The sequence below is a fragment of the Hemitrygon akajei genome, chromosome 3, assembly GCF_048418815.1.
Source record: "Hemitrygon akajei chromosome 3, sHemAka1.3, whole genome shotgun sequence".
NCBI classification, from domain to species: domain Eukaryota; kingdom Metazoa; phylum Chordata; class Chondrichthyes; order Myliobatiformes; family Dasyatidae; genus Hemitrygon; species Hemitrygon akajei.
The window spans coordinates 83,788,695-83,808,318 of record NC_133126.1 but is presented as its reverse complement, the minus strand read 5'-3'; the positions used below and the strand labels follow the sequence as shown (position 1 = coordinate 83,808,318).

At 40.5% G+C, this 19,624-nt stretch overlaps 1 protein-coding gene across 7 annotated transcripts in view; it reads right to left on the bottom strand.

Moving 5' to 3' along the window:
- Nucleotides 1-16,454, bottom strand: part of sipa1l1 (signal-induced proliferation-associated 1 like 1) — a 379,448-nt gene extending 362,994 nt beyond the window's left edge. For 2 of the 7 annotated variants that reach the window (XM_073040252.1, XM_073040259.1), the window contains exon 1: nt 16,136-16,453. The gene's annotated coding sequence lies outside the window, so the exon portion shown is untranslated. Of the gene's footprint in view, nt 1-14,101; nt 14,349-16,135 lie in introns of those variants that run through there. The other 5 variants (XM_073040255.1, XM_073040256.1, XM_073040260.1 and 2 more) reach the window with 4 other exon arrangements.
- Nucleotides 16,455-19,624: the final 3,170 nt, after the last annotated feature.

Below are 19,624 nucleotides of genomic sequence, written 5' to 3'. Positions count from 1 at the left end.
TGGTCTAACACCATCATCCCCTCAGTATTAATCAGCAAGCCTGGACCACCATACCTACCTCTGCAACTGGATCCTTGACTTCCACATCATGTGACCATAGTCAGACCGGATCAGAAATAAAACTTCTTCCTCACTGACAATGAACACAGGCTCATCTTAAGGATGTGTGTTTAGCCCGCTGCTCTCCTTTCTACACTTTTGACTATGTTGCTAGGCACAGCTGAAATGCCACCTATAAATTTGCAGTTGTCACAACTGTTGTTGGCAAAATCTCAAATGGTGACAAGGGGGCATGCAGGAGAGAGATCAGTTGGTTGAGTGGTGTCACAACAACCTTGCACTCAGTAATGCCTAGGAAGGGGAAGCCAGAACACATACTAGTCGTCAAAGGGTCAGCATTGGAAAGGGCAAGCAGCCTCATCTCCGAAGATCTATATTGCCCAACATATTGATGCAATTATGAACAAGGCAAGCCAGTGAATATATTTCATCAGGATTTTGAGAAGATTTGGTATGTCACTAACAATTCAAGTAAATTTCTGCACATTTATCACCGCTTGGTACGGAGGCAGCAACGCACAGGATTGGAATAAACTCAGCCAGCTTCATCATGGTCACTAGTCTCCCCACCATTCAGGACATATTCAACAGATGATGCCTTAAGAAGGCGCCATCCATCATTAGCAACCCTCACCGACCAGGATATGCTCTCAATTATACCATCCAGAAGGAGTTACAGGAGACTGAAAACATATAGTCAACAATTTAGGAACAGCTTTTTCCTCTCTGCCATCAGATTTCCAAATGGACTATATATTTTGCACTTTATATTTCTTCTGTAACATAAGGAATTTCTTGTGTATTGCATTGTACTGCTACCATAAATATCACAACATACATTCAATGGCCACTTTATCAGGCATACCTGTTCGTTAATGTAACCTCTAATTAGTCAATCATGTGGCAACAATTTAATGCATAAAAGCATGCAGACATGGCCAAGGGTTCCAGTTGTTGTTCCGACCAAAAATCAGAATGGGGAGGAAATGTGATGTAAGTGATGTTGACCGTGGAATGACTGTTGGTGCCAGACGGAATTTGAGTATCTCAGAAACTGCTGATCACCTGGGATTTTCATGCACAACAGTCTCTAGAGTTTACAAGAACAGAAAAAACCTCCAGTGAGTGTGCAGTTCTGCGAGTGAAAATGTCTTCCAATGAGAGCAGTCAGAAGAGAATACCAGAGTGGTTCAAGCTGACAGGAAGATGATAATCACGTTACAACAGTGGTGTGCAGAAGAGCATCTCTGAATGCACAGCATTTTAAACCTTGAAAGGGCTGGGCTACAGCAGGTATGTCAGTGATAACATCTCTGATTCTGAGGTAAAGCTCCTGGTCCTCAGGCAACAGTGATCCCTGTCCCATGTAGTTCTGAGTCCTGAACCATCTGCAGCAGGCATCCTAAGGCAAAGAAAAATGCCACCAACACAGCATCCATAACATCCTTCAACTTCAATGGAAAAAAAAACATGAGCAAGCCAATATCAGGGTCATCTCCCAAGTCAATGTCCTCAATATTAAGACCCGAGTTACACTCAGGTACCTTCTCAGACAATATCATCACCTAACACCAGACTCCTAAATAGACACTCTTCCAAGCTCCTTCATGGGAAGAGATTGCCAGGTAAACAGAGTGAAATATTGAAGGAAAAGTTTCTTGAAGAAATATCATTTTACCCACAGACTCAAGAGAATCGTTGACTCATTACCAATCAAAAGTGGAGACGTATTTTGGATGTAGTATCTTGAATTAATCTATTAGGAGAGATTACAGACACTTATGCTGTGTCAATCACTACTTACCCCATCACTTGAAGAATCTGTATTTCCATATATCTACAACCAACAAAACTGAGTCTAAAATTAAATAATCTTCGATCTGGAAGGACTACTTACGAAGTAATAGCAGAGCATATCAAAAAATTCAAGATGTTCAATGAAAATTAACACGGTTTTGTGAATGGTAAAAAATAAAGGAGCAAATTTTTGAAATTCCTTGAAATAGTACATGGGAACCAATGGATGCACAATACTTTACTGAGGTGATACATCAAAATTTATTGCAGAAAATAAGACCTCACAGTATAACAGTACAGCGCTGGGTAGCAGATTAGTTAACCATAGGAAACAGAGAAAGCATGTAATCTATCTTTTTATCTAGTGGGTAAGTGGTGTGCCAGAGAGATCAGAACTGGGATCTCAACATTTTACAACTTGTTCAGGTAATTTGGTATGTGTGTTAAATTTGATGATACAAAAATAACTATGATGACTCTTAGTTTTTTTTTGTACATGCACCATAGAATGCAACCTCTCCAACTGCATTACAGCTTGGTATGACAACTGCTCTGCCCAAAACCACATGAAAAAAAAAGAGCTTAAGAGTACATACCACCCGGCTCAAGGACAACTTCTATCCCACTGTTATCAGGCTTTTAAATGGAGACCTCTCCTGCACAAGATAAACTCTAGATCTCCCAACCTCACACTTTATTTGTCTACTTGCACCACACTCTCTGTAACTACAGCACTATATTCTGCACTCTGTTTATTACTACAATATACTTGCACATAGAATTAAATGTTATTCAAACAAGCTAGTGTGGCGACCCACTTTCTGCGCAGGCGAACCAGCTCACAGATAGCCAGCACACGGGGGGAGACTTTGGTAATGCACCTCTGACATCATTTCTGCCCAGAGAGGGCGGGCGCTAGGGATTAAATGCCAGCACCACTAAGTTTGAATAAACTAGTCTCGAAACGACTTACCGACTGCGTGTCGTTATTTCAGCGCAGTGTGTAGCACATCGCTACACTAGCATTAAATATAAAAGGAATTAGGAAAGCTAACAATGTTATTTATTACTAAGAAATTGAATACGGAAGGGAAAAAGATTATGTTTCCATTACCTAGGATATTGCAAGAACACTTCGGACATCTTATTTAAAGGCTCACAAATACACTGGCATTATTCATAGATTAATTAAATGACACAACATGGAAATAGTGCCCATCAGCCAAAACCTCAATGCCAATCAAATGCCTATCCACCCTAACGTCATTTGCTAGTGTTCAGCACATATCCTTCTAAACCTTTCCAGTCTCTGTCCAAGCATTGTAATTTTATCTAGATTCATCCCTTGTCTGGTTTATTTCAGAGATTGACTCAACATTTGCAACGGGCTAGCTGCCTCACAGAACAGGCTGAAGAAACCAATTTTGGATCTGTGGGTGTACGAGACTAAGAAGGGACTAGATTGACTAAAGTGAAGCACAAAATCTTGGGTGTCATGAGAGGGCATTTATCTTGAGATAGTTTCAAACTGAAGGGGAGTTCACCCATTTTAGACAGATGAGACCACGTTTTTCCCTTTAGTTGGGTCATGAGGCTTTAGGTGGTAGAAGCAGAGTTTTTGAACATTTTGAAGGTGTATGGATGGACACTTATTATGCAAAAAGGTGAAAGATTTCAAGTGCTAGAAAAGAACATGGAGTTGAGGTTGTAAACAGACCAGCACCAATCTTTTTAAATGGCCGAGTAGGGTCATGTGACTAGTTCCAGATCCTGCTCCCAGTTTGTATAACTTACTGTTTCACAAATCTCACTGCACCCAGACACAGGCTACACTTTATCAAGGTCTTAAAAGAATGTGCAAATATACAGAGCTCAGAGTCTACCATTACCTGACCCACATGCCAACAGGGGTTAACCGCCTGGCTTTTCTTTCATCAGACATATGTTAAACACGCAGTTTCAGTCAAAAATGCAGTGTGAAGTGGTTGTGCAAGCATGCAATTTGGTTTCCATGGGGACAACTAGCACACTCATTGATGCTGATACCTAAGCAGGACACTTAAGATTTTACCATGCACCAGTACCGCAGCATGAGCAAGTTTTGTTTGCTGCACAAATAAATTGATTTGCTGGGAAAATATTACCTTATTTAATAAGATCATTTATTCATATATAAATATTAAATATATAGATATTCAGCCCCAAAACTAATATTTTGCTAGTAATTAATTCACTGAAACTACCTTAAATATGCTGTTTGACGCATGTGTATCAGTGTTGCAACATTAGAAAGGAATTACAGGGAAAATGCAAAGAACATAATGATATTTAACGTCACAAATATATCCACATTATGTTGACTGTCATCTAGGTAAATGTCCATCCATTCTTATTTCTATACATATGCACTTCATTAATCCACTGGGTATATTTTGCGTCATACTGCAGGAAAGCAAAGGATTGTTTCTCCCCAGCAACAACTGAAGAATTAAATTACAGTGTCATTTAACAAACATTTCATCCACACTAAAAATAAAATTCTTTTCAATGGTTCTAGAATAAGCTACTAAAATATAGGTTTCAACAACGGTGATGATAATTGGGTACCAGTTACAACCAGAAGATACATTTGAGGCAAAGATGCATTTAAAGAGAAGCAAAAAAATATAGGAAGGGCCAAGAAAAACAGGACATATTGTTTGGGTTAAGCAAAGTGGATGAAGGTCACTTGAATATCAACAAAGGCGTAGAACTATTGGGTCAAATGCCCACACAGTTTCTATGCTACAAATTCAATGTTTTATATTCTTCAAATTGAACTCAAATCAAAAGATGATTTTCAGTCAAATAACAAAAATTTCAGAGATGATGTTATGACTTCCCACAACAGCAGTATAAATGCATAATAATGCTTATGAAAAGTAAAAACATGTAAATCCTACCTGAAGCACAGAATGAAAGTGCTATCAATTAAAGAATATTGCAAGAAGTTCAGTATGAAAGTGGAGTTATGTGGCTGTGCAGAGACAGGCCGGTGGTTCATAGTCCACACAGGATTGGATGGAGTACACTGAAAGAAGCCTTATCAATCAGCTTTTTTTCCTCCCTCCATCATAATCTCATTCCCCTTAAAAGACATTTCTAAATACTATGTACCTCAGCTTGAGCTCAAGAAAGCAAATTTCACAATGCTTCACTCTGGGTCAGGGAGTTTCTCTTGAACTTCCTGATTTTACTAATAATGATTTCTTCTCATACACTCCTTGCTTACCATAACCTCCACCCAAAAATACTAGAAAACACTGTCTAGTTTTTTTTTTACATTTACAATTAAGACCTGCAAGAGATCAGATTACAATTCAATACACTAATTTCTAAAGCGAAGGTTCTGTTATTATTACTTCGTACTTTTATTTGTAGTTCCCCAGTGGTTTAATATTTTTCAGAAATAGATACCAGAACCTAAAATGTATCCTAAACAGGGAACCTTTAGAGATGAACACAACTCCTGCTTTTGAAGTTTCTTCCAATGAATAAGAATCAAAGCTGTTGCAGCTTGAACATGGCCTCATATTTTACTACATTTCTATTTTAATGTACAACTATGCTATTTAAGCTTTTATTAACCAAGAACAGCATGGCCTACTTATTCTTCCCATCAAAAAAGCACATCATACAAATCTATATTGAAACACATTTGCTTTTCACACACTTATTCTGCAAGGTAACTAACGTTTTCTTGTATTTTGGCACAATTCCCTCAATATTAACCATACCCTTAAAATTCAAATTTAATTTCAGAAACGTCCAAATCATTCATCTAACTTGTCAACCATGATTCCAACAATATTTGCGGTAAAATACCACTTCTGTCAATTTGAAAGACTCTTCATAACTATTACTGTGTTTTCCATTACGTAGCTAATTCACAATATGTTCTGCAAATAAACTTCTGAATCTAAAAATGCTGATCTTCAGAATGGAGTCCCTAGTGTACATTTTATCAAAGGGGTTTCAAGGTCAATGCAGATCACATTCACTGCTTTACTCCAACCTTTTCTATTACCACGTCTGAAGGATCCAATAAAGCTTGCTAAACATTTCTATTGCTTGTGAAATCTGCACTGACTATTTTTGTATCCTTCTCCAGCTAATTTATAGTGCATAGTATATGAGGAGTGCTTGATGGGTGTGAGCCTGTACTCAATGAAGTTTAAAACAGTAAATGGCTATCTCACTGAAACCTAATGAATATTGAACTCCCTAGATTGAGTGGACGTGGAGAGGATGCTTCTAATAGTGCGGGAAAGTACAGCCTGAGAGCACAGCTTTAGAATACAAGGACGTTCCTTTAGAACTGAGATGGGAAGGAATTTCTTCAGCCACAGGGTGATAAATCTGGAATTCAATGCCACAGACAGCTGAGGAAGCCAAGTCATTGAGTATACAGTATTTAAAGCAGAGATTGATAGGTTCTTGAGAAGGAAGGGACAATAAAAATAAAAGAGAAGTATAACATAGCAAAGATGAGCGGGAAACCGGAGGACTGGGAAGCTTTTAAAGAGCAACAGAAAATAACAAAAAAGGCAATACGCCAAGAAAAAATGAGGTACGAAGGTAAACTAGCCAAGAATATAAAGGAGGATAGTAAAAGCTTCTTTAGGTATGTGAATAGCAAAAAAAAGTTAAGACCAAAATTGGGCCATTGAAGACAGAAACGGGTGAATTTATTATGGGGAACAAGGAAATGGCAGATGAGTTGAACGGGTACTTTGGATCTGTCTTCACTAGGGAAGACACAAACAATCTCCCAGATGTAATAGTGGCCAAAGGAACTAGGGTAAAGGATGAACTGAAGGAAATTTATATTAGGCAAGAAACTGTGTTGGATAGACTGTTGAGTCTGAAGGCTGATAAGTCCCCGGGACCCGGTGGTCTGCATCCCAGGGTACTTAAAGAGGTGGCTCTAGAAATCGTGGACACATTGGTAATCATTTTCCAATATTCTATAGATTCAGGAACAGTTCCTGGTGATTGGAGGGTGGCTAATGTTGTCCCACTTTTCAAGAAAGGAGGGAGAGAGAAAACAGGGAATTATAGACCGGTTAGCCTGATGTCAGTGGTGGGAAAGATGCTGGAGTCAATTATAAAAGAGGAAATTATGACACATTTGGATAGCAGTAGAAGGATCAGTCCAAGTCAGCATGGATTTATGAAGGGAAAAATCATGCTTGACTAATCTTCTGGAGTTTTTTGAGGATGTAACTATGAAAATGGACAAGGGAGAGCCAGTGGATGTAGTGTACCTGGACTTCCAGAAAGCTTTTGATAAAGTCCCACATAGGAGATTAGTGGGCAAAATTAAGGCACATGGTATTGGGGGCAGAGTACTGACATGGATTGAAAATTGGCTGGCTGACAGGAAACAAAGAGCAGTGATTAACGGGTCCCTTTCGGAATGCAGGCTGTGACCAGTGGGGTACCGCAAGGTTCGGTGCTGGGACCGCAGCTGTTTACAATATACATTAATGATTTAGATGAAGGGATTACAAGTAACATTAGCAAATTTGCTGATGACACAAAGCTGGGTGGCAGTGTGAAATGTCAGGAGGATTTTTTGAGAATGCAGGGTGACTTGGACAGGTTGGGTGAATGGGCAAATGTATAGCAGATGCAGTTTAATGTGGATAAATGTGAGGTTATCCACTTTGGTGGCAAGAACAGGAAGGCAGATTACTATCTAAATGGAGTCAAGTTAGGAAAAGGGGAAGTACAACGAGATTTAGGTGTTCTTGTACATCAGTCAATGAAAGCAAGCATGCAGGTACAGCAGGCTGTGAAGAAAGCTAATGGCATGCTGGCCTTTATAACAAGAGGAATTGAGTATAGGAGTAAAGAGGTCCTTCTGCAGCTGTACAGGGCCCTGGTGAGACCCCACCTGGAGTATTGTACGCAGTTTTGGTCTCCAAATTTGAGGAAGGACATTCTTGCTATTGAGGGAGTGCAACGTAGGTTCACAAGGTTAATTCCCAGAATAGCGGGACTGTCACATGTTGAAAGATTGGAGGGACTGGGCTTGTATACACTGGAATTTAGAAGGATGAGAGGGGATCTGATTGAAACATATAAGATTATTAAGGGATTGGACACGCTGGAGGCAGGAAGCATGTTCTCGCTGATGGGCGAGTCCAGAACTAGAGGCCACAGTTTAAGAATAAGGGGTAGGCCATTTAGAACAGAGATGCGGAAAAACTTTTTCACCCAGACAGTGGTGGATATGTGGAATGCTCTGCCCCAGAAGGCAGTGGAGGCCAAGTCTCTGGATGCATTCAAGAGAGAGTTAGATAGACCTCTTATAGATAGCGGGGTCAAGGGACATGGGGAGAGGGCAGGAACAGGGTACTGATTGTGTATGATCAGCCATGATCACAGTGAATGGCGGTGCTGGCTAGAAGGGCCGAATGGCCTACTCCTGCACCTACTATCTATTGTCTATAAATCAGCCATGGTCGAATTGTGGAGCACACTCAATGGGCCAAATGGCCTAATTATGCTCATATGGTCTTGTATTGAATTATTTTTAATTCAAAAAATCTTTTCAAACAAGTTTGATCATTCCATGCTTAAAACTTGCCAGGTCCCACATCTGGAACTCCCTACCCATCTTTCCTGTCTCCCAATTTCAAACAAAAATTCTTAAAATCTACCTCATTGATCAAGCTTTTGGCCATTCGTTCCAAGTGATGCTTGAGCGATGCCATTTTTCCCCTTTTACTAACGTGCTTGTTAAACACTTTGCCATACTTCGTAAAAATGCAACTTGAGAAATGGAAGATAAAAAATTAGCTGCAGAAGAACATCCAACATCTTGAAAAACAGGGGTGAAGTAACAGAAGATGGCATCAATCATGATTTGGAATGAGGAGGTCAAATAGATAGCTATAATCTTTTCTTATGATAATAAAGGAAGGCACCGTTGATTTTCCAATCACTGAAACTGCACTGCCAAGAACAAATTGCTTCCTGCACAAATGCAAGCTGCCAAGAAACTAATGTACCAGCATATTCCACCACAAGTATTAATTTCACAACAACATGATAAAATTATGCAAAATTCAACTTCAAGTAATTATAGCAATATGATTTTTTACCAATTGTTCTCCTTTTTTTCAAATAACCTATATAGTGGCCTAAACACAAATTTTTCATACACTATAGAATTGGATAAAAATCAAAATGCATTTGCTCCAGATATCAGAGTCTGTTATGACCCACTTAAACCTTCACAGTGGGGAGCTCAGATAATGAACAGTTTCTAGGCCACGTAAGCACAATGAAGATCACAGAATCTAAAGTATGATTGGAGGTTCCTGTTGTATTGCCAGTACTGTATAACATTTCTAAACAAGTGGAAAACTACAGTCTGTTCAAGTGACACACTGGGAAAAAAGCAAGTATTTTATTAACAATTTTCAAATGAATATTTTCCTTCGCACTACACTATCCATGCTCTATTATAACAAAGCAGTCGTGGATACTTTTCAATTTATTTATTAACTGGATATCACTATGCAAGTCTATCTCTGACAGCTATTAAGAGTATCCACACTACTATGGATCAAGAGTCATATTTGGCCAGACCAGGCAAGGATTGAAGATCAGAAAGACATTGTGAATAAGATTAGATTGGAGAAAGAGAAGGTGCAAAGAGATTTGGTATCATTTTCCAGTAATCCCCAGTAATCAGGTGCAGTGAATAACTGGGATGGCAAATGGTACATGGGCCTTCAATGGAGCCAGGATATCAATCTGCAGCTACGTAAGCCAACCGAAAATTGCCCATGCTGCTTGGCCTTCTTATCCAATAAGAATGTTCTTCCATCGAGATGGTGAGAGGAAGATTTACTGGACTTACTTGTGGAATGCCAGAACTAATATACAAGGACAGACTGTGTCTTTGAAACCTACCAAATACTGAAATGCCTAGATAGAGGAAAGGGATTTCTTCCCCCCCCCCCCCCCCCCCCAATAGAGAATGTGTCTGACTCAGAATAGAAAGATGTCCCTTTAGAACAGATAAGGAGGAATTTCTTTAGCTAATGGGTGGTGAATCTGTGGAATTCATCTCCACGGCTGTCTCTGGCAATAAGTCATTAGGTATATTTCAAGCAGAAGTTGATCAGGAAGGGTGTTAATGGTTACAGGAAGAAAGGAGAACTGAGTTGAGAGGGAAAGTAAGTCATTCATGATCAAATGTCAGAGCACTCTCGATGTACCAAATTGATCATTCTGCTCCTATGTCTTATGTTCTAATTAAGCCTAAATTCATTGGCATTTCAGAAAATGAGAGGGTACCTCAGACACAAAAAACTTATGTTTTCTGCACAGACCAAATGGAGGTGAAGGGGCCAGAGCCAGATACCGTTTGGATACAGGGTAGGCCATTTCAAACAGCCATCAGGAGAAATATTTTAACTACAAGAAATGTGGACCTGTAGAAATCACTACTACACAAAGCAGTGGAAACCAATAAGGAGGTGAAAGGAGGCAGGAACAGGATAGTAAGATGATTAGCTGCGATCATAATGAATGGTGGGATAGGCCATTGGGCAACCTGCTTACTGTTTTATTAGGAGAGAATCATAAGTATCAAACAACCTCAAATACATTTCCCATCCCTCCCACAAAGATATCTCCATAATAGAACTATAAAGGAGAGAATCAGAGCGATTAATCCAATTAATATTAGTCTTCAGATAAAGAATCTAGATAACTCCCACACTGCAGCATACTCCAAACACTTTGAAATATTATCTTCCTTGTTGAGTAATAAATTAGGAACATTGACCAATTTTTCTTCATCATGCAGCATAGTCATTCATCAAAATGATAAATTGCAACACTGAATATCAATTAAACCTGACATTCTAGTGTGCAAAGAAAAGATAAAGCTTTATTTGTCATATGTACATTGAAAGATACAGAGAAATGCATTGCTTCGCTTAATCGAATAACCAACAATTGTAGTGGGGGCAGCCTGCAAGTACTGCCACGATTCTGGCATCAACATTGCATGCACACAACTTACTCACTTTAACCCTAACCCTTCAGTAAAGGGAAGTACAGAACTGTGCCTCTAGGTAACTTTAGTAGTTGGCTTGCTGACTGTTAGTAGAAACCATTTAGCAGAAAATTACGCTGGAGAGTTAGTAATGGGGGACAAAGAAATGGTGGGTTTATTTTGTGTCAGTTATCACTGAGCAGAATGCCAGAAATTTGGGAGTATTAGGGGGCAGAAGTGAGTGTAGTTGCTATTACTAAGAAGATGCTTGGGAAACAAAGATCTGCAGGCAGATAAGTTACCTAGAGCAGATGGCTACAGACCAGGTTCTGTTAAGAGGTATCTGAGGAGATTGTGGAGGCATTAGTAATGATCTTTCAAGAAATCACTGGATTCTGGCATCTAGTGAACTGGAAAATTGCAAATGTCACTCCACTGTTTGAGAAGTACGGAGGCAGAAGAAAATAAATTATAGGCCAGTTGGTCTGACTTCAGTAATTGTGAAAATATTGGAGTCCATTATTAAGGGGGGGGGGGGGGGAGGGTTGAGGGTACTTGAAGGCAGTATAAAGTAGGCTAAAGTCAGCATGGATTCCTAAAGGGGAAATGTTGCCTGACAAACCAGTTGGAATTCCTTGAGGAAATAACAGGTAGAATAGACAAAGGAGAATCAGTAGATGTTCTTTCATTGGATTTTCAGTAGGCCTTTGACAAGATGCCACTCATGAATCGGTTTAACAAGATAGAATCCATGATATTACAGGAAAGATACTAACATGGATATATTTCCTGACTGGCAGAAGGCAAAGAGTAGGAATAAAGAGGACCTTTTCTGGTTGACTACCTTTAACTATTGGTGTTTCACAGGGGTCAGTGTTGGGACCTTCTCCTCATGTTATATGTCAAAGATTTGGATGATGGAATTGATGGCTTTGTGGCCAAGTTTGCAGATGATACAAAGGTGGAGGGACAGTTAGTGTTGAGGAAGCAGGGAGTTTGCAGAAAGACTTGGACAGATTGGGAGAATAGGCAATGGAAGGAAGTGTATGGTCATGCACTTCAGTAGAAGGGATAAATGTGTACACTTTTTTTAAAATGGAGAGAAAATTCAAAACAAAGACAGTGATGCAAAGGGTCTTGGGTTTCCTTGTACAGGATTCCTTAAAGACCTACTTGCAGGATGAGATAATGGGAAGGAAGGCAAATACAAAAGCATTCATTTCAAGAGGACTGGAATACAAGAGGAAGGATATGTTGGCTGAGGCTTTAGAAGACATTGTTCAGACTGCATTTAGAGTACTGTGAGCAGTTTTAGGACCCTTATCTAAGATGTGATAGTAATGGAGAGGGTCCAGAGAAGGTACACAAGAATGATTCCAGGAATGAAAGGGTTAATGGATGAGGAGCATTTGCTGGCTCTTGGCCTTTACTCACTGGAGATCAGAAGATAGGTGATCAAACCTATCAAATATTGAAAGGCCTAGATGGAATGGATGTGGAGAGGATATTACCTGTACTGGGTGAGTCCAGGACCAGAGGGTCTCAGATTAGAGAGATGTCCATTTACAGCAGAGATGAGGAGGAATTTCTTCAGCCAAAGGGTTGTGAATCTGTGGAAAACATTGCCACAAATGGCTGTGGAGGCCAGGTCACTGAATAGATGTAAAGCAGATGTTGATAGGCTCTTGATTAGTCAAGGCATCAAAGGCTATGGGAAGTAGGTAGGAGAGTGAGGTTGGGAGGGATAATAAATCAGCCATGATGCAAAAGCACAGCAGATTTGATGGGCCACTTGGCCTAAATTCTGCTCCCATGTCTTAAGGTCTTATCTTAAAACTCTCCACAGTAGCTTATCTATGTGTTACATAATGCATCGCTGTATTGGATATAGGTGGGCTGAAAATAAAAATAATGTACATGGACTTCTCCCTTTTGAATGACATCATTTTTAGCTTTTTGAAAAATGACGTGCACTGATAGATGCTAACATTTTGGGCAAACATCTTTTGTCCATCTGACTACGCAGCTCTGATGTTCCTTTGCTTTTAAATTCCATTAATCAGCAATTCCTATGCGGTTTTCATTCCTCCCACCCCCACGCTCATAATCTAATCCATAGTGACTTTTATTGAGAGTATATCGAGCAAATCTTATTTGCCTTTCTTGCTTAACGCTAAAACACTGTCACTGACTGCTAGCGTTACCTCTAGGAGTCACCCAATTCATAGTGAAGAGGATGACAGCAGGAGGCACACAAGAGACTGATATTCTAACATAGATTTTATAATACAATATCCCAGTCACTACCAAATTCAAGCTCATGATCTTCCTCCCCAATCCCCACACAAATTTATAAGGAGACACTTATTTGATCCTGATGGTCACATCTTGGAAATGACCCACTAACCAAGCTACTTGTGACCAACATTTCTCTCTATGCTGGTGCTGGTTAGAAGAAAGAATAGTCCCAGGAATTATTTGATGTTTTCTACGATTATCCTCCACTGTGTAATGGAGAATGCATGATTGCCATCGACTGCCCTACACCACAGTGCTGAGAACAATAGGCAGACCAGGGACGTCCCAGGCAGTCCAAAGCAACCTTATGTCTCTTCTCCCCCCCCCCCACCCCGCCCCCCGTACAGAGCCTGCAATCATAAAGTGATTTAAAGGTTGTTAAACATTATGGATGCCAGGATGTAAGATAAATGAAAGTGATAAAATTGGAATTACAAGATAAATTGAAACACTTAGAGATTGTGTACGAGTATTAAGTGGTCAATTGTAATTGTGTGTGAACTTGTGTATCTTGTAAATACTGAGGAAAATATTCTATCACATCTCAAGGCGATGGTGACTGAATAAAACAGTTGACTCGTCAGCTGAACATTACAAATTACAGACTGCAACACTTCGAAGGTCGTCATTATTTTAAGTATAGTACATGCAAGTTTAAGGGCAGAAAATTAAAAACACTATATTCATTCACTAGGCAATGAACCAAAATCCTATCGCACGACTGGCGAAGCCGGTTCACTGAAACAACAATGATGTCATTAACATCAGAATGCATCGTTATGTTGCATGCTTGCTATCCACAGCGAAGGCGATTTAAACTAGCACAACTTTTCTTTAAGCACGCAACGATCACACCATTAAAAGCTGCTATCTCCCTTTACCCACCTGTATCCAATTTGCAGGCTTCTCACTGAGTGGGCGGCTGGTTGGAGAAGGCGAGTGGGTGTAGAAGGTTAATACTGTGATTCGTAGCCAACGTGGTAGTTACGGTGCCAGATGTTTACTCCAATAGGCCTTTCACTGGCTGAAACTGCCTGTCAAGAGCTCGCGAATCCTGCCACCCTCTTACCTCCGCACAGCAGGTCTCGTCCTTTCAACCTACTGCGCCGTCGGCTCGCTCTTCTTCCTTGACGACGGGCAGAGCCTAGCGACAGTTTGATTGACGTTCGGGAATCGGCCAATCAGATGCGGCAGCTCCGGCCGCAAGCTCCCTTCTGGAGGCAGGAGGGAGGACTGGTCACCAGGTTGCAGCTTGAGGTGTTCAAGCACTTGCTCAGGTGGCGCCTGAGATGATGGCACTCAGCGAAAGAAATAAATGGCCTGCACCTACGCCCACGTTGTGAAATGAAGCTCCTAACGATGGCGATTAGCTGCCCATCACAGTCTTGTTTGCTTTCTAGCAATATAAACGACCCACAGCAATAGTATTGCAAAATTATCCGTTTGCTTCTTGCCATGAATGAACTTTGCAAACCACGGTGGGGGGTGCCGGAAATATTCATGGGACTTGCACCAAAAGAATGAACGGACGAGTCGCTTCTGGTGGCTACTTTACCTGTGTGTGTCAATGGTTACATTCTATACGACGAGGAAGGCAATCTCCATTAGCATGAAAATTACTGTGAACGACAGTGACTTCACAAATGGCGAAAGGATCAAAAATTTCCCAAAGGAAATTCAATAAGGATATTGTAATACAATGAAATAAAACCGCCATCAACACATTAATCTTATTGAACATCCATATGCAAAGAAGGGTAGAAATAAACAAAATAATGTGCCAGAAGAGCAAGAAAGATAAATTTGCACATATTTTTGTTTAAATGTCATTTAATTTTAAGAGTCGTTTTCCGATCTCCTTCATGACTGGAGCGCAGAGACACCAGAAAACAAGCAATTTTCATGAAGTTTGTCTACACTCCTACCGCGGACCCGCATTTCAAAGTGGACATTTTCACTTGTACTCGAAATGTCTACAGTGAATGAAAAAACGTGGTAAAATTGTCACACAGCAAGTTACCCGGACAGTAGCAGGTGAATGTTTCGCCGTCACCTCCAGCCGGAGACATTTGTTTGGCTGCCAGAAACGATTTCCATCTGAACCGAAGCGTTAAATATTTCACTGGGAGAAAATTAGATTATAAACGAAGCGACGTTCCCATTCAAACTGAGATATTGAACCTTTTCAGACAGCGATCCTTTCTCGGTGTCATTTTGCAGTAATTTACAATAAATATATTAATGAAAACATTGAGTGTTTCAAAACAGAAACGACCAACGTAGAGAAACAGGCACAGCGTCACATTCATTTATTTTCATTCAACCGGCCGTGATATTGTGTGAACAATCGTTGTATGTCTGTATAACCACCCAGTCCTGGCACAATAGAACGGCCTCAAATCAGTTTTGGCTTCTGATCCATTTACTGCCGCTTCTGAAGCTTGTTGTACTGAATATTATCATACCCACCCCCACAATATTTGTAACTTGTGTCATTCTTCTGTAACTATGAGGTGGGTAATCTTAGTATTTCAACGCAGATTTTTTCACTGCTTCTGTACAAGCGCTGAACCGAAAAAAAACTGAGATCCGAGGAAAATAAACGATCTGCTACATCTGTGACAGTCTGCAACCAGCGGCAAGGATCTTTCCAGTGGCAGTGTATAAAGTTTTATGTTGAGCAGATTATTTTGATCCACTCGGATTCTTTCTAAGTATTCCAAACATTTCTGAGAAAATGTAAGATACCAGTAAGCAAAGTGTGTGTGTGTGTGTGTGAGTGGAACTGCAGTCACCGAGGTTAGCGCAGAGTCAACAAAAGAGGGACGAAAGCTGCAGCTTCGAGCGCTTACATATCCATGCAGAGACTCTCGTATTATTTCTCCTTTTCGTATTTAAAAAAAAGCTGTGGTTTCTTACCCGCAAGTGTGCTGGAATTGCCCGTTTCTGAACTGAAGGGCAGCGAGGCTCTTTATTTTCCAGACTCCGAAGTAAGATTTAAGATCCGATCAGAGCGCCCGATTCGTCAAAGCAACGGCTCGCCGTATAGCGATGTGCCCGCCTGCCTGCCTCAAAACCAACCCCCTGCCCCGAGTGCAGCCGGTTGTTCGAAGTTGCCGAAAAAGTTCAGGCCAATCCACCTCCAGCGTCTGAGGTCACTGCGGCAAAACGTCGCGATACTGAAGTGCAGGAGAGGGCGGTTGGCTGTGCTGTTGCCGAGGAGCAGCACGCTGGCTAGGGCAGAGGACGACTTAACTCTTTCAACTTTCTGAGCGGTTGCCGAAGGAACGGCTAATTTTGTAAACACTAATATTCCAGTTTAATGTGTCATTTGTAGAAAATGTAAGCTTCATAAGTGTAATGGTTATCACAAGGGTAGCCTTTTCATTTAATTATCTCCTCCCCAGCCACCATTACGGGATGGGGTTTCACAGTACTGTACACTGAAAGCGTTTTCAAGCGGATATTATTTTATCGACTCAAGTCAGTGTCAGACTCAAAATAACTGCATTTATGTCATCTTTCTCTCAATTACTTTGAATGGTATAAGCAAAACCAGTGGCCATTTTATACAGAAGCAATTAAATTATTTTGGTTAATACTGTCCAAGATAAGAGCTATAATTCAGTATCCATCTCATGCTTACACAAGCAGACAGCAGTTTGTCCACAGGCAACGCAGCAATCATACTTAGAAGAATCTGTTCAGATCATGCAGTAAAGTCAGGCAGTTTTGTCTGCCATTCAATAATGTAACAAACTTTTGTTGTGGATAAATTATTAATCGAATCAATCTATTTGTGTTTTGTGCGGCTTTGCAACATTCTTGTCGTTAGAGTGTACTATTTAACCGTGGACAGCCTCAGAATCAAACTCAATTGGAACAGAACTTGCAGATGCTGGAAATGTGAAATAAATAGTAGATCTACAATTCTGATTTGTTTTAACCAAGTCCTTATCTGAAGTGCATATAGATGCACATTCCGGTAAAAGAACATCCTCATTATCAAAGGATCAGCGGGGGCAAAATATCAAAATATTGGGCCCCAAATCAGTCTAGTCAGCTCAACACAGGCCAGGTATGTAGTCTAACATGCTAAGCAGGGGAACAAATTAGGCATAAATTTGTTCAGTGTTTGGTTTGTTTGCCATCTGCTAGTTCATGCTGTGTTACTGATATATGGTACTCACACACAAGGATTAAAATATAATGAAATAGCTCAGTAAATAATTTACACTTAATTGTCAGGAATCTCTCCAGTTGGTATGTGTTTATAATTATAAAATCAACATATTGAGCATGCACTATACCCAGGAATAGCTAGCAACCAACACTATCTCGCTTCTGTCAGGAAATGGAGTAGCAGCCTAGAATTAGATGTGGCCATGCAGACTATAAATGCTGGTTAATATTTGTATTGTTATGCTTTCAATGTTTCATGTACTCTGTACTTGGATGAATGTACATTTCATGTACCATACTTTAAAACACATAACATATTAACATATTACAAACATTCTCATACAATATGCAAGATTCCAACCTAAGTGAAAAGTCATGCATTGCAAGATTCATGAACTGCATAGGAAAGCAAGGTAGGAATAGGTGAATGCCCTCTTGATCCTGCTCCACCATTGAATAAGATTGTGACAAGCTCTGTGCCTCATGTCCACTTTCCCATTAGCATCCAAATATCCAGTTTTGAAAATAACACAGCCTCCCAGATAGAGAATTTCAAAGAGTTACAAGCCTCTGTTCAAATATTTTTTTCTGGCTTCAGCTTAAAATGGCAATCTCTTTGCCCCAAGGTGAGATTTATTGTTCTGGATTTACTAGCTAAGTAAAGGAAGCAAGCAATGCTTCAAGCCCTGCCAGTCCCCATTAAAACCTTTTGTGTCTCAGTGAGCAGAAGTCTCATAATCTTTCCAAGTTCTTCTCAATCATTATGAGGAAACCCTCTATTTATGGAAAAAAAAGTAATCTCTACTGCTGTCACCTAAAGAAGAAAGCTCAAACTGTCCACATTAACCTCCACAGGTTGAGAGGGATAATAAATCAGCCATGATTTAATGGTGGAGAAGACTTAATGGTTCGAATGGCCTAATTCTACTCCATTGTCTTTTGTCTTATGAGTTCTCTTCAAAGCTCTGTACAATTTCAGTAGGACCTCCTTGCATTATCTTGCTATGAGGACAATCCTGACTCTGCCTAAAGAGCATGGAAGGAACATGTGTGATTTGGTACTTTTTTTGGTTTTTAAGAGGTCACAAATAAGAATGGAACTGTGTTAAAGGGCCATAGAACACAGAAGCAGGCCTATTAGCTGTCTATGTCCATGCCAACCATCAACTACCTATCCATGCAACACACACAAAATGCTGGTGGAACGCAGCAGGCCAGGCAGCATCTATAGGAAGAAATACAGTCGATGTTTTGGGTCAAACCCTTCATCAGGACTAACTGAAAGAAGAGATAGTAAGAGATTTGAAAGTGGGAGGGAGAGGGGGTGATCTGAAATGATAGGAGAAGATAGGAGGGGGAGGGATGAAGCTAAGAGCTGGAAAGTTAATTGGCAAAAGGGACACAGAGCTGGAGAAGGGGGAGGATCATGGGACGGGAGGCCTGGGGAGAAAGAAAGGGAGAGGGGAGCCCAGAGGAAGGTGGAGAGCAGGCAAGGAGTGATTGTGAGAGGGACAGAGAGAGAAAAAGGGAGGGGGGGGGAGGAGATAAATAAATAAATAAATAAAGGACGGGGTAAGAAGGGGAGGAGGGGCACTAACGGAAGTTAGTGAAATCAACTACCTATCCATACTGATCTTCCTTACCAGCACTTGGTTTGTTGCCTTCTGTGCCTTATATTTTTAAAATGTTGTGGGAGTAGCTATGTTTTCACACAATGTGCTATCGGCTGCAATCTCCATCCTGGTGAGCAAAATACTTCCTCAGCTCCCCACTAACCCTCTTCTCACCTTAAACCTATGGTCTGGTTTTAAACATTGATGGTGGAATTCTGGAAGGGGAAATCAGGAGTGTGTCAGTTATCACTGTTGAAGGCTCCAGCAGTATACCAAAAATTTGAGAGTGTCAGGGAGCAGAAGTGAGTGTAGTCACTATTAGGAGAAGTTGCTTGGGAAGCTGAAAGGTCTGAAGGTATGTAGATAATTCACCTGGAGCAGATGGAGTACACTACAGGGTTCTGAAAGAGGCATCTGAAGGGATTGCGGATGCATTAGTCGTAATCTTTCAAGAATCACTTGATTCTGGAATTGCTCCAGAGGACTGGAAAATTGCATATGTCACTCCCCTCTTGAAGAAGGGAAGGAGTGAAAAACAGGAAATTATAAGCCATTTAGCCTGACGTCAGTTCTTGGCAAGATGTTAGATCCTTATTAAGGATGAGGTTTCAGG